Consider the following 13,058-nt stretch of genomic DNA (forward strand, 5'->3'; position numbering starts at 1 on the left):
CTGTCACCTACTTTGAGGGATTGAATGGGTTGCTCATCCCTATGCTATTGTGTAGAGCTTCTGGACCTCATTTCCAGTCTCCACCTCTCAACTTAGGGGCTTTACTCCATCAGAGGTGACATCATGTTGGTGTTTGATGGAGGTTCGCATCTGTCCGCTGATGGAGAGGCTTGCCAGTTTGGGCCCGGTTCCCTAGTTGCACTGATTTCCTTTTTCTTGTTCATTTTGTACACTCTCCTAGATGCTCCTTGGTGGGGTGAGGACCTGTCCGCAAGGGGATCCAGTAGGACAGTTTTTGATGGTGATCGTTAAGAGAGGGCCATCTACCCTGACTTTCTCCACCTTTATGCCTCGATCCAGGCTCAAGAAACTTTTCTGCAGACAGTTTTTGAGGACCAGCTGAGCGTGTCTAAAGGGAAGGTTGTGATAGAAGGGGGCTTCAACTTAGTTTGGGATCCGGCACTTGTTAGGAACACTACCCACTTTCAGGACACGGGGGCTGTCTTGGGCCAGCTTAGGAGAGAATTTGCTAACACCAGCTCAGTGGACGCCTGGCGATATCTTCACCCTGATGTGCAGTACTACTCTTTCTACTCTCATGTCCATTTATCCCATTGCATTATTTAGTATGTTGGTTTTTTACGCATCCCCTGTTGCGTGGTCTTAAATCGGCAGTGTTCAGGCATCTCCATGTCAGATCATGCCCACATAGAACTGACCTGGTCCCTCTTGGCGGGTCCCCGTGTGCCCCTCCACACTAGTGCCTCCCTCCACAGATGTTGCAGAACCTGGTGAACAAAGCCACTATTCAGGACACCATAGAGGAGTACTTCAAGCTCAATGCCCTGCCCGACCCCCCTTTCCACATACTGTGCGACAGTTTTAAGGTGACCATTCGGGGAGTCATCTCCTTCCTTACTATAGCAAGGGCGCAAAGGCGTGTTTATTTGAAACGAATCACACTGAGGTGATTCGCTCCCTGGAGGGCATCGACAAGCAAAATCCTTCTGGGTGCAATAAACGGAAGCTAGCAGTACAACTATAAGGCCAACTACGAGCTCACCGGGTTAATAAAGTGGAATGGTCCCTACCAGCACTTAAGCAAAAATATTATGATGTGGGATAAGTTTGGTTCACTTTTGGCCCATAGCCTGTGCCATCAATATGCTCGTTCACTCATTATCAAACTACGTACGGGAACCCCGAGAGGGGCGATTCAGAAACCAGATAATCAGGAAGCCTTTAGGGCCTATTACCAGACACTCTACTGTAGTGGGGTGATGATCAGGCTACTATATAATCGTACCTTCAGGACTGCCCTTGGTCACCCTTAGACATGTAGATAACCCAGGATTTGGAGACCACTTTCACGGCAGCGGAGTTTAAAAAAGCTCTAGGGGACTCTCGTTGTGGAAGACCCCAGTCCCAGGTGGTCTACTGGTAATTTTCTACAAGGTTTTTTTTTTAACGTTACTTTAGAAACCACCTGCACGGTTTAATTTAATTTCCTCACTCACAGCACTGGCCGTGGATGAATTTTCATTGATCCCCTGATCTAGTAAGGACCTTACTTTTTGCTCCTCTTACCAGCCCATTGCATTATTGAACACAGACGCCAAGCTGTACTCTAAGATGCTGCCACACCTGCCGGGCTTGATTGAGCTGGATCAGGTGAGTTTCATCCAACACCAGCAGGGCCCAGATAATACCAGGTGCCTTGCCTACTTGGTAGAAAAACCTCACTTGCACAACATCCCTGCCCTTCTCCTGTCCTTAGATGCAAAGAAGGCATTCAACAGGGTCAGCTGGGCTTTCTTGAGAGCTGTTCCTATCAAGATGGCGCTTGGTCCCTACAGGGTTAGCAAAATGATGGCCTCCTATGTCGCGCTGACTACTACCATCCGGGTGAATCGCCAACTCATCAAACCCATTGAGCTCCAGCGCTGCACCTGAGAGGGTTGCCCCTTGTCCCCTCAACTTTTTGCCTTGGTAGTGGAACCGTTGGCGATCCGCCTTTGCCAGGCACAGGATATTGCATACGGTTTGGGGGCCGAGAACACAAGGATCTACTTTATGCAGATGATCTTCTTTTAACCCTGACTGAACCAGCGACCACTCTCCCAGCTGTGGTGCAGAACCTGCAGGAGTTTGAAGTAGCCTTGGGCTCTAAAATCAACATGGCCAAATCACCGGCACTCAACCTGCCTCATCATCTCCCGAAATTGCAGGGACTGGCTTCCTTCCAATGGGCGATCCACTCTTTTCAATATGTGCGCCTCACTATTACTAGCACTTAGCAGATTGTACCCAGGCTAATTGGCTGGCTGCTACAAGGCCATATTGGAGGACCTGCGCCGGTAGAAAGCGTTGTATGTCTTTTGGCTGAGCCATGTACACAAAGTCAAAATGAACATCCTTCCTCAGTTGCTCTGTCTTTTTCAAGCGCTCCCCACCCCCATGTCTGCGGAGCATATTCGACAGAGGCAACAGGATCTCCAATCCTCTACCTGGAAAGGGAAGCAGCTGCAAATGACCAATACTCTGCGTATGGTCCACAGAAATCAAGGCGTCTGGAATGCTCCAACCTTTTAGATTACTACTTGGCAGCCCATCTACGCTTTATCGTGGAATGAGTATGCAGAGAGAGTGAAAAACGTTGGTTCTTCGTGTACTGGGAGGTGGCTTGCAGGCCTCTGGGACTTGTCCTAGCTCCTTAAGTCCCATCATCCCCATTGTTCGTACATGGCAACACCAACCCGGATGGTACTTAGAATATGGGGCAGGATGGCGGTTGAAGGTGGTCTGACTACTTTTCCCTCCCTGAATTGCCCCATAGGGCGCACTCCCCACTTCACACCTGCACCCCACGTGGGTTCCTTCCCAGTTTGGGGTAGGGGAATGTTGAATACTGTAAGACCTCTTTCGTGGGTAGATAAATCAACCGTTTGAGCAATGCAAGACAGATTTCCATATTTCTGACAAACACCAATATTTTCAACTTTGTCACGGCCTGGGAGTGTTCACTTAATGTAATGTAATGTAAAGTCCACTTCTATAGCGCTGCTATCACTCCAGGCAGTATCTTGGCGCTCACCCAACTCAGATGTACGAGATGGGGGGGGGGAAGAGGTAGACAACATTTCGCACAGGATACTGCATCTTTAAACCATTGCTATGCAAGCTGACTCGGACATAGAGTATACCCAAGTTTTTAGTGCTTTCCTATATTGGGTTTCATTCGACATGGAACGTAAGAAAAGGGGGAGCTTGTTCCTGGCCTTGGCGCCCAACACAAAAAGAGATTTACCACCCTTTGTTGTTAGTCTAAATTTAGGGATGACTAACAGATTCTGACCCACAGACCTTAGGCAGCGTACTGGATTATATCGTCTGAAGCCCTGGCTTAGATATTTAGGGCCTTGACGGTGAAAAGCCCTAAAGGTAATCAAGAGGACCTTAAAAAGGATCCTCTTTGCAATTGGAAGCCAGTGTAGAGCATCCATTGCCGCGGAAGCTGATGATCTGCGTGGCCAGCCTAATACTAGGCGGGCTGCTGCATGTTGGACCATTTGTAGTCTGTGGAGTACCGATCTACTGGTTCCACCATATAGACTATTACAGTAGTCCAGCCTGGAAGTAATCAAGGCTACAGCAACAGTTTTCCTGGCTGACAATGGCAGAAGATCGAAGAACTTTCTCAAGGTTTTAGTGATATGAAAACAAGTGCCAGCTACTGCAACAGCTTGTTGTTTAAATGACAGCTGATTGTCAAATGTAATGCCTAAGTTCCGGACTGATGTGATGGTATTAGGGGGAGTTTCCTCATCATCAGGCCAACATCCTTTCGGGGAAAACAGATGTTCGAGGCATGTGGGCTGCTAAATTCATATCTGTGCATAGATCGCCGCCTAGTGTTGGGTCCGGATGTTTGCACGTTGTTGTCCTGGAAGAGTCTTCGAAGTATCCTGGGATAGGTGACTCCTCCCCTGGACTACAGTGCGCATGGGCATCCTCTCCATCCTCAGATTGTTTTTTTCCGCCATTGGGTTCGGATGTGCTTATCTTGACTCAAGTTAGGAAAAACTTTTTCAAGGCCAGAAGGCATTTAGTTCGCGTCGGTACTGTTCCCGATCGGTATCGATAGTATCTTTGTTAGTTTACTAACTTCCAGAACCAACTTTTTCGCATCTTACCCGACCATCGACCCGTCATCGACGATGGAATCGAGGACACCATTCAAGCGGTGTCCTGTATGCAATGCGAAATATCCCCATGTCGACGTCCACCCGGTGTGCAACAAATGCCTTTCACCGGATCACGACGAGTCTACATGTATGGCCTGTGCCCGATTCCGATCCAAGAAGACTCTCCGGAATCGACGAGCAGCGAGACTCGAAGCGCAGCAAGCGGCACCGGCCCCGACCAACATCTTCAGCGCCGAGGACGAAGATGTCGAAGACGTGGAGAACCTACCCTCCAGCCCCGCTTCCGAACACGACTCCGGATCGGAGGACGTCGAAGAACGACTCTTTCACAGAGATGAAGCCGACACCGAGGTAGGAGACTACAATGAGGCCTTAGGGGCCGAAGAGAGTAGCTCCGGTGACGAGCAAGGCCTACCCGTACAGACTGAGGATAGCCCAGTGCGCCAGTCTATGGCTCCGGTCGAGGGATCGCCTTCGGGCCTTACCCAAGACCTATCCCGCAGTTCTTCGGCCCCGCCCTCTGGCCCGGCCTCGGACATTCAGCGGCAGCCATTACTACCCAAACCGGCTGGTTTCCCTTCTTCGAAACCGAAAGCTGTATTGGTTCACCAGAAACCGAAACCAAAAGTGACGCTGGTCGGATCGAGGCCCACCACACCTTCGACGCCAGCAAAACCCGTCGGCACCGACCGCACCAAACGAGACTTCGGTGCCGAACTTGCAGCAGCCGACGTCGGCGCCGACACACGGAAAAAGACCTTCGGTGCCACCAAACCTACTCGGCTCCCGGCACCGAAACAATCGGCTCCGACCCCAAAGGTCAAACTGCCTGCTGCGTCTCACACCACTTCGACAGCACCACCAAAGGCACACTCATCAACGACGTCGACGGCCACTACCGCTCCTCGACTCGATGACCCACTGGCGCCAAAGAAGTCCACGCCCGCCTCTACAGAACCGGTCGGCGCAAAAGACTCGATGGCGCTCCAGGTGCGGCCCGTTGCTGCGCAACGCATCAAACACAAAGCAGTCCTCCAGGACACGTCAGGCTCCGAGCCGATAAAAGCTCCAACAGCCTCTTCGGCACCAGCCAACATCACTTTTGGCCTGCCGCCATCCACGGCCCCAAAAATGTTCCAAATCAGAACACGGGTCACCCACACCACGATCACGCCTGCCGAACGCTCTCCTGCAGAGACATCTCCATCACACATCATCGACGCCGACACCGGCAGGATGATGCTTCACAAGAGGAGAATAACTTCCGAGCCAGCTTTGGACTCCTACCGGATCCCGCTTAAGAAAAAGCTGCCAGTGGCTTCGGAACCAGTTCTTTACGAACCTCTCCATTCCTCTTACCAAGATCCACAGTCCTTCTCTCCCACACACTCCAAAACAGACGTTTTGGAGGACTACATGGGTGACCACGTCCCCTACCCCAGAGAGATGGACCCTGAAGGCCAACAGGACCCTGACCAAGCTTGGGATGACCCTGTAGACTCGGGTGCACCTATGGATACACAGGACCCGCAACTCTATGGAGCAAAAACGTCTCCCACAGAGGACACTGCCACATTCAACGCCCTCATTGAACGTGCTGCGGCCAATCATGGTGTGCAACTCCACTCTGACACCGTCGAGGACGACTTTCTCATGGATACTTTCGCATCCTCAGAAAGGAATATAAAAACTCTACCCATGTTGAAGGGTGTCCTCAAACCAGCAAAGGACATCTTCAAAGAACCCACCAGGGCAAGAGTAATAAACCCCAGGATCGACAAGAAATACAGGTCGGCGCCGGGGGACCCTACCTACATTAGAGGCCAGTTACCTCTGGATTCCATAGTAGTTGCGAATGCTCGCAAACGGGCACACTCGCAAACAACAGGTGATGCTCCTCTCCCGGACAAAGAGTCCAAGGTGCTAGAGACCTCCGGCAAACGGGTTGCGGCCCAGGCAGCTAACATATGGCGCATCGCCAATACTCAGGCGCTCCTCGCTCGCTACGATCGAGCACACTACGACACATTAGAACAGTTACTCCAACATCTCCCTGACCAATTCAAAGAGGGAGCAGAGATCCTCATCAGGGAGGGACAACTCCTCACAAACGCATCCATTAAGTGTGCACTGGATGCCGCGGATACAGCTGCCAGAGCCATAAACACTAGCGTCATGTTGCGACGACACGCCTGGTTACGAATCTCCGGATTCAAACCTGAGGTACAAAATAACATCCTCAACCAGCCTGTCAACCCCGACTACTTATTCGGGCCAGAGGTTGACACCACCCTAGAGAAAATAAAGAAGGACACAGACACTGCAAAGTCCATGGGGGCTCTCCAAACGCAGTCCTTTCGGAGCGGCTCCTTTCGTCGCCCCGGAAATAGAGGAGCAGGTAGAGGACAGGGGTCACAGCAAACCTACAACAAGGGAAACACACAAAGCTCCTACGATAAAAACACCCGGGGTGGTTATCGTGGCTCAAGCACAAAGGGCAGAGGACGTGGATACGGCAACACCAGGTCCTCCCCCAAGAACAAACAGTGACGCCCTCTCCCTTCCTCCCGACCACATAACACCTGTCGGGGGAAGGCTACAAAGGTTCCTGTCCACGTGGAACTCCATCACCACGGACAGGTGGGTCAAAGATATTGTCAAACACGGTTACTGCCTAGAATTAACCTCGACTCCACCCACAATACCTCCAAAACACCGTCCTATGTCCTCAGAGCACTTAACGCTCTTACAGCAGGAAGTGCTAAGTATGCTACTAAAAGGCGCAATAGAGGTCGTACCCGTCCACGAGCAAGGTACGGGGGTGTACTCCCTGTACTTTTTAATACCGAAAAAGGACGGGTCACTCAGACCTATACTAGACCTGAGACCCCTGAACCGCTACATTCTCTCCGAGCATTTTCACATGCTCACTTTACAGCAAGTCCTCCCGCTGCTCAAACAGGGAGACTTCCTGGCCACACTGGACCTCAAAGATGCGTATTTCCACATACCCATTCACCCCTCACACAAAAAATACCTCCGGTTCACTGTTCAGGGGCAGCACTACCAATTCAAAGTCCTTCCCTTCGGCGTGACAACAGCACCCAGAGTTTTCACAAAGTGCCTCGCTACTGTGGCTGCACATCTACGGAGGCAGCACATACACGTCTACCCTTACCTGGACGACTGGCTTGTACAAGCAAAGTCAGCCCAGCAATGTGCCAGCCACATGTCCCGCACCATTCACCTCCTTCACAGTCTGGGGTTCTCACTAAATTACCCAAAATCCCATCTCCAACCCGCACACGTACAACAGTACCTAGGTGCGACTATAGACACTCTGGCGGCCACAGCTCAGCCAAATTTAGTGAGAATCAACAGCATGCAAATGCTGATTTCCAAGTTCAAACCACAACACTCCTGTAAGTTGTTTGGCCACCCTGACCTATGATCGACCCTCTTAGGACAAGAGCTAACGACACGGGAGTTAGTAGGCTGGTTGTTTATTGCAGGTAAAGAGTATGGTTGTTTAGGGGTAACTGATAAAGTCCATCAAAAGAAAGGGAAACAGAAGTTCGTGAACATACAAAGGCAAAGCAACAGGTCCGGTGGCCGCTTCTGCAGGTCCCTCTGGTGTGAGTAACTTCAGGTCAGTTCCTTGAGAGGTCCTCAGGTTTGTTTTGGCGTCCCCGGGAGATAAAGGAAACACAGAAAGAACCACCCGTCAGTAACAAAGTCTTGAATCTCGTGACTGTGTGATTCACCCACCACCCATGCGTCTATTCACCAGGGTTTGTGAGGAAGGGAAATGTGAGGAACAGGGCGGACCTGACTAGTGCCCGCTTTTACTTGCTCTCCCCGCTTTCGCCCTCCCAGTCCAGCGTTTTAAAGAATCCAAGAAAGACACTGACCTGGAGCTACAGTCCTCCAGGACCGTAGCATTGGGTGTCTAGGCGTCCTGGCTCTCCGAGGGACGACTGGACACGGTAGCGGTACCAGCTGGGGCCTCACCGCCCGTCGCGTCTTCTTCTCTGCTACTCCGACTCTGCTGTTTGGTCCGTGGTTCTCCCCCTGGTACTAGTTCTGGATCCGTCACTCCTTCACTCTCCGCCGTCTTCTCCAACCTCCCCTTCGCTTCCTCTTCCTCCCTTTTTGTCTCCGCCTTCCTCGCGTCTCTCGTCTTCGTGCGGGACGTCACATCCGCCCCTACCTGGAAGACTAGACCGCCACCGTCCTCCGCTTGGAATTTGGACGTCGCCATCTTGAAGGGCACGGGAAAGGTGTTTCCGGCGTTTCCGGCACTGCCCGTATCACACTGCCTTTCTCCCCGGGATGGCCGATCGGGCCATTCAGTTACAGGAAATCGGGAGAGGTAGTCCGCATTGCCTTGCAAACGTCCGGGAATATGTATAGTCTGAAACGAAAAAGGTTGTAATGCTAAGAACCATCTCAGTATTTTGGCGTTGGTGTCCTTATTGGTGGCTAACCAGGTCAGGGGTGCATGGTCCGTTAGGAGAAAGAAATGTCTTCCCGACAGGTAATATTGTAGTGATTCTATGGCCCACTTAATGGCCAAGCATTCTTTCTCCATGGTGGCATATCGGGTTTCCCTGGGGAATAATTTCCGACTCAAAAATAATATGGGCTGTAAGAACCCTTGAGTATTTGGTTGAGAAAGCACAGCCCCTACCCCTCTATCCGTGGCGTCGGTTTGTAGTACAAAGGACTTATTGAAGTCCGGACAGGATAAAACAGGGGCACTACACAGGGCAGTCTTTAGTGCACTGAAACTGTCTTCCTGCCTCCTCCCCCATTCTATTTTGGCCTTGCTGTTTTTGTTCTGCAGAAGGTCCGTGAGGGGGCTCGCCAGCTCGGAGAATTGTGGGACGAACCTGCGATAGTAACCCGCCAGTCCCAAAAAAGCTCTAACTTCTTTTTTTGTAGAAGGGCGGGGAATCTTCTGTATAGCTTCTAATTTGTTGTGTTGTGGTAGGATCGAGCCGTTTCTGATAGTGTAGCCCAAGTATTCTATTTGGTGTGTTCCTAGAGTGGTCTTCTTTGGATTTAGAGTAAGACCTGCTTGCCTCAAGGTTTTAAAAACGTTATTGAGATGAGCTAAATGTGTGTCCCAGTCGGGGCTATACACCACTATGTCGTCTAAATAGGCGACAGCGTAGTCCCGGTGTGTTCTCAATAGAACGTCCATAAGCCTCTGAAACGTTGCAGGTGCCCCGTGGAGACCAAACGGCATCACCTTAAATTGGTAGAGTCCGGACGGGGTTGAGAATGCAGTCTTTTCCTTGGCTGATTCTGTTAACGGAATCTGCCAGTAACCTTTTGTCAGATCAATGGTGGACATGACTCGTGCCCCACCCAACCTCTCGATTAATTCGTCCACCCGGGGCATTGGGTAATTGTCGAATTTAGAGTGAGCGTTCACCTGGCGGAAGTCTATGCAAAAGCGAAGACTTCCGTCCGGTTTGGGCACTAATACAATGGGTGACCGCCATGGACTGTGAGACGGTTCGATTATGTCCGCCTGGAGCATGGACTCTACTTCTACTTCTACGGCTTCTCTCCTAGCCTGTGGTATCCTGTATGGTTTGAGGTTCACCACTATTCCTTCCTGTGTAACAATGTCATGTGATACTATTGAGGTACGTCCTGGGCTCCCCGAACTTAACCCTGGGTGTTGACTCAACAGATCACATACTTGTGCTCTTTGTTTGGGAGTTATTTTAGATCCCATCTGTGGCATGTCTTCTCTGGACATCCCCTCCCTTTCCATGCATATTTCCAATGGTTTATTGAGGGTCACTTGGCACACCGGTTGTATCCCTTTATCCTCTCCGGTACAGGCCTGTTTCTCCTCCCACTTCTTTAAAAGGTTTATATGGTATGTTTGCCCTTGGTTGTTAGTGTGGGGTATCGCTATCTTGTAAGAAACCGGAGTGACCCTCTGGGTCACGCTATAGGGGCCTTGCCATGTTGCCAACAGTTTCTTATCTGAAGAGGGCAACAGAATCAACACCTTATCTCCCACTTTCAACTCCCTCATTCGGCTGGCGCGATCATACTGTTCTTTTTGGTTAGCCTGTGCTTTCTCCATATTTTGATGGACAGTGTCCCATAGAGTCGCTAAGGTTTCCTTCAGGGTGTGTACATAACTTAACACTGGTTTCCCTTCGTCCTCCTCTTCCGTCCACTGTTCCGCGGCCATGTCTAATAGAGTGTGAGGTGTACGTCCAAACAGGAGTTCGAAAGGACTGAATCCTGTGGATTTTTGTACGTGTGTTCTGATGGCAAATAGTACCAAAGGTAACTTCCGGTCCCAGTCCCTTCCGGTGTCCCCAATTAGTTTCTTAAGGATAGTCTTGATGGTTCGGTTGTACCGTTCCACCAGACCATCCGTTTGTGGGTGGTACACTGAGGTTCGGATTTGGCGTACCCCTAGTATTTTACAGATGTCTTTCATTAGTATGGCCATAAAAGGGGTTCCCTGGTCTGTTAACAGTTCTAACGGGAAGCCTACTCGAGAAAAGAATGATACCATAGCCTGGGCTACGGCTGTGGTGGTCATGCTGGTGAGGGGTATAGCCTCGGGGTAGCGAGTTGCATAGTCCACCAAGACTAAAATATACTGGTGTCCCCTTGCTGATCTAATAAGGGGACCCACTAGATCCATGCCTACCCGCTGGAAGGGAATGTCAATGATGGGTAACGGACACAGAGGTACCTTTTTATCTTTGGAAGGGTTGATCATTTGGCATTTGGGACAAGCTGCACAAAATCGAGCGGTTTCTTGATATACCCCTGGCCAATAAAACCGTTCTAACAGGTATTTCAGGGTGTGTTCTTGGCCATAATGACCCCCTCCCGTCTGGCTGTGTGCTAACTGTAGGGCCTGTTCTCTAAATGCTATCGGTATCAACAATTGATCACACCTCCGTCCAGGACCACCAACGGCCCTATAAAGCAGACCTTTTTTTATAAAAAAATATGGGCCTACCTTGTTGGGGTCAACTTCCTGAACGTGCTTCCAGGCTTGTACCAAGGTGCTGTCATCTTTCTGTGCCGCTCGAAAGCTGCGGGCAGGAGTATTGATGTCATCTGGGAAAGAAAGCATACATGAAAACATACCAGGATTGGTCAGAGCGTAGTGTTCTCTGTCCCTTCTTTTCTCACTACGGGACTTTTTCTCTCTGTCTTGGGGCTGGGATATATTTTCGGTACGGAACGGGGCCTCGTGTAGCCAGTCCGGTTCGTCTCCCGATTGCATGAGCCCGGCTAAATATTCATGGAAAAGGGGAAGGTCGGTACCTAACAATACTTTTTCGGGTAACCCAGGTACTATTCCCACTTTTCTCACTTGGGGGTATCCGTCTATTTCTAGTAAGACTTCAGCTAAGGGATAGGACCGTACATCGCCATGAACACAGGATACTAGTACCGTTTCTCCCTCACACTCTTTTGCTCCCGGAAGGATTTCTTTGGCCACGACTGTATGGTGACAACCCGTATCTAGTAAAGCGTCTATAGGCCTCCCATTTATCCTAACACCTTTCTTGTATCTCTGTCTAGTGCCTCCTGTTAGTAACACCCTTCCTCGGGACCACCCGACCTCCATGGGCTCTGTGTGATCGGTGTTCAAGGGGCAATTCCGAGCTATGTGCCCCCACTCAGCACACCGAAAACATTGAGGGCCTAGATGTGCTGACGTTGGTTTTGGGGTGGATTTGGGAACTGGTTTTGTAATGGACAAGGGTCGTCTGTCTCCTTCACTGGTGGATTTGGAAGGGGTTTTTAGGGAGGTCATCGGGACTCTGGGGCTTTGAGCTTTAAAGTCCGGTGATCTGTGGTATGCACAAGCAAGTTCAATGGCTGTTTGTTGAGTTAAGGCCGGATGCTGTTTCAGCCAGGCTCTCGTATTATATGGTAGAGCTTCCAAGTATTGTTCTAAGAACACTTTCTCTACCACCTCCTCTACTGAGGCCGTGCTGGGTTGAAGCCATCGTGTCCCTAAATCTTTAATGCGGTAGAATAAGGCTCGGGGATTGTCACCAGTCACCCATTTTTCTTTGCGAAACCGGGCTCTATAATATTCGTGATCACATCCCAGTCGTTCCAAAATGGCCCTTTTTATGTCTTGGTAGGGGGTCACACCAGCGGGGTTGGCCGCTTGGTAAGCTGCCTGCAATTCGCCTGACAATAGTGGGGCAATGTACTGACCCCACCGCGCTGGGGGCCAAGCAGCAGTAGTAGCTACTCTTTCAAAGTTCGTAAAGAAATAGTCAGGGTCCTCCCCCTCTTGGAATTTCTGTAGTACGCTCCCAGGGACGTGCGGATGCACCCGGGTGTTGGCTATCACATCCGTAAGTCTTAGTATGGCTGTGTCTTGCACCTGTTGGTTGTTTGTTAATAGTGACGCCTGGTCGGTCATGGCCTTCTGAAATGACTCCCTTTCCTTCTGTGCATTTAGATTTTGTTGTTCCAGGACTAATTGCAAATGTCGCTGACCCTCAGCTAGCTGTGTGATGATGTCCTGTAGGGTCACGGGTTGTGTCATCTTCAAGCCTCAGATGAAATCCCACTTCTGACACCACTGTAAGTTGTTTGGCCACCCTGACCTATGATCGACCCTCTTAGGACAAGAGCTAACGACACGGGAGTTAGTAGGCTGGTTGTTTATTGCAGGTAAAGAGTATGGTTGTTTAGGGGTAACTGATAAAGTCCATCAAAAGAAAGGGAAACAGAAGTTCGTGAACATATAAAGGCAAAGCAACAGGTCCGGTGGCCGCTTCTGCAGGTCCCTCTGGTGTGAGTAACTTCAGGTCAGTTCCTTGAGAGGTCCTC

General features: G+C 50.4%; 1 protein-coding gene across 1 annotated transcript in view; it reads left to right on the forward strand.

Annotated features, from left to right (window-relative positions):
- Positions 1 to 13,058, forward strand: part of TBCD (tubulin folding cofactor D) — a 2,329,415-nt gene that overhangs the window by 405,002 nt on the left and 1,911,355 nt on the right. The window lies entirely within an intron of this gene.

Source organism: Triturus cristatus, chromosome 7 (assembly GCF_964204655.1).
Source record: "Triturus cristatus chromosome 7, aTriCri1.1, whole genome shotgun sequence".
Taxonomy (NCBI): Eukaryota; Metazoa; Chordata; class Amphibia; order Caudata; family Salamandridae; genus Triturus; species Triturus cristatus.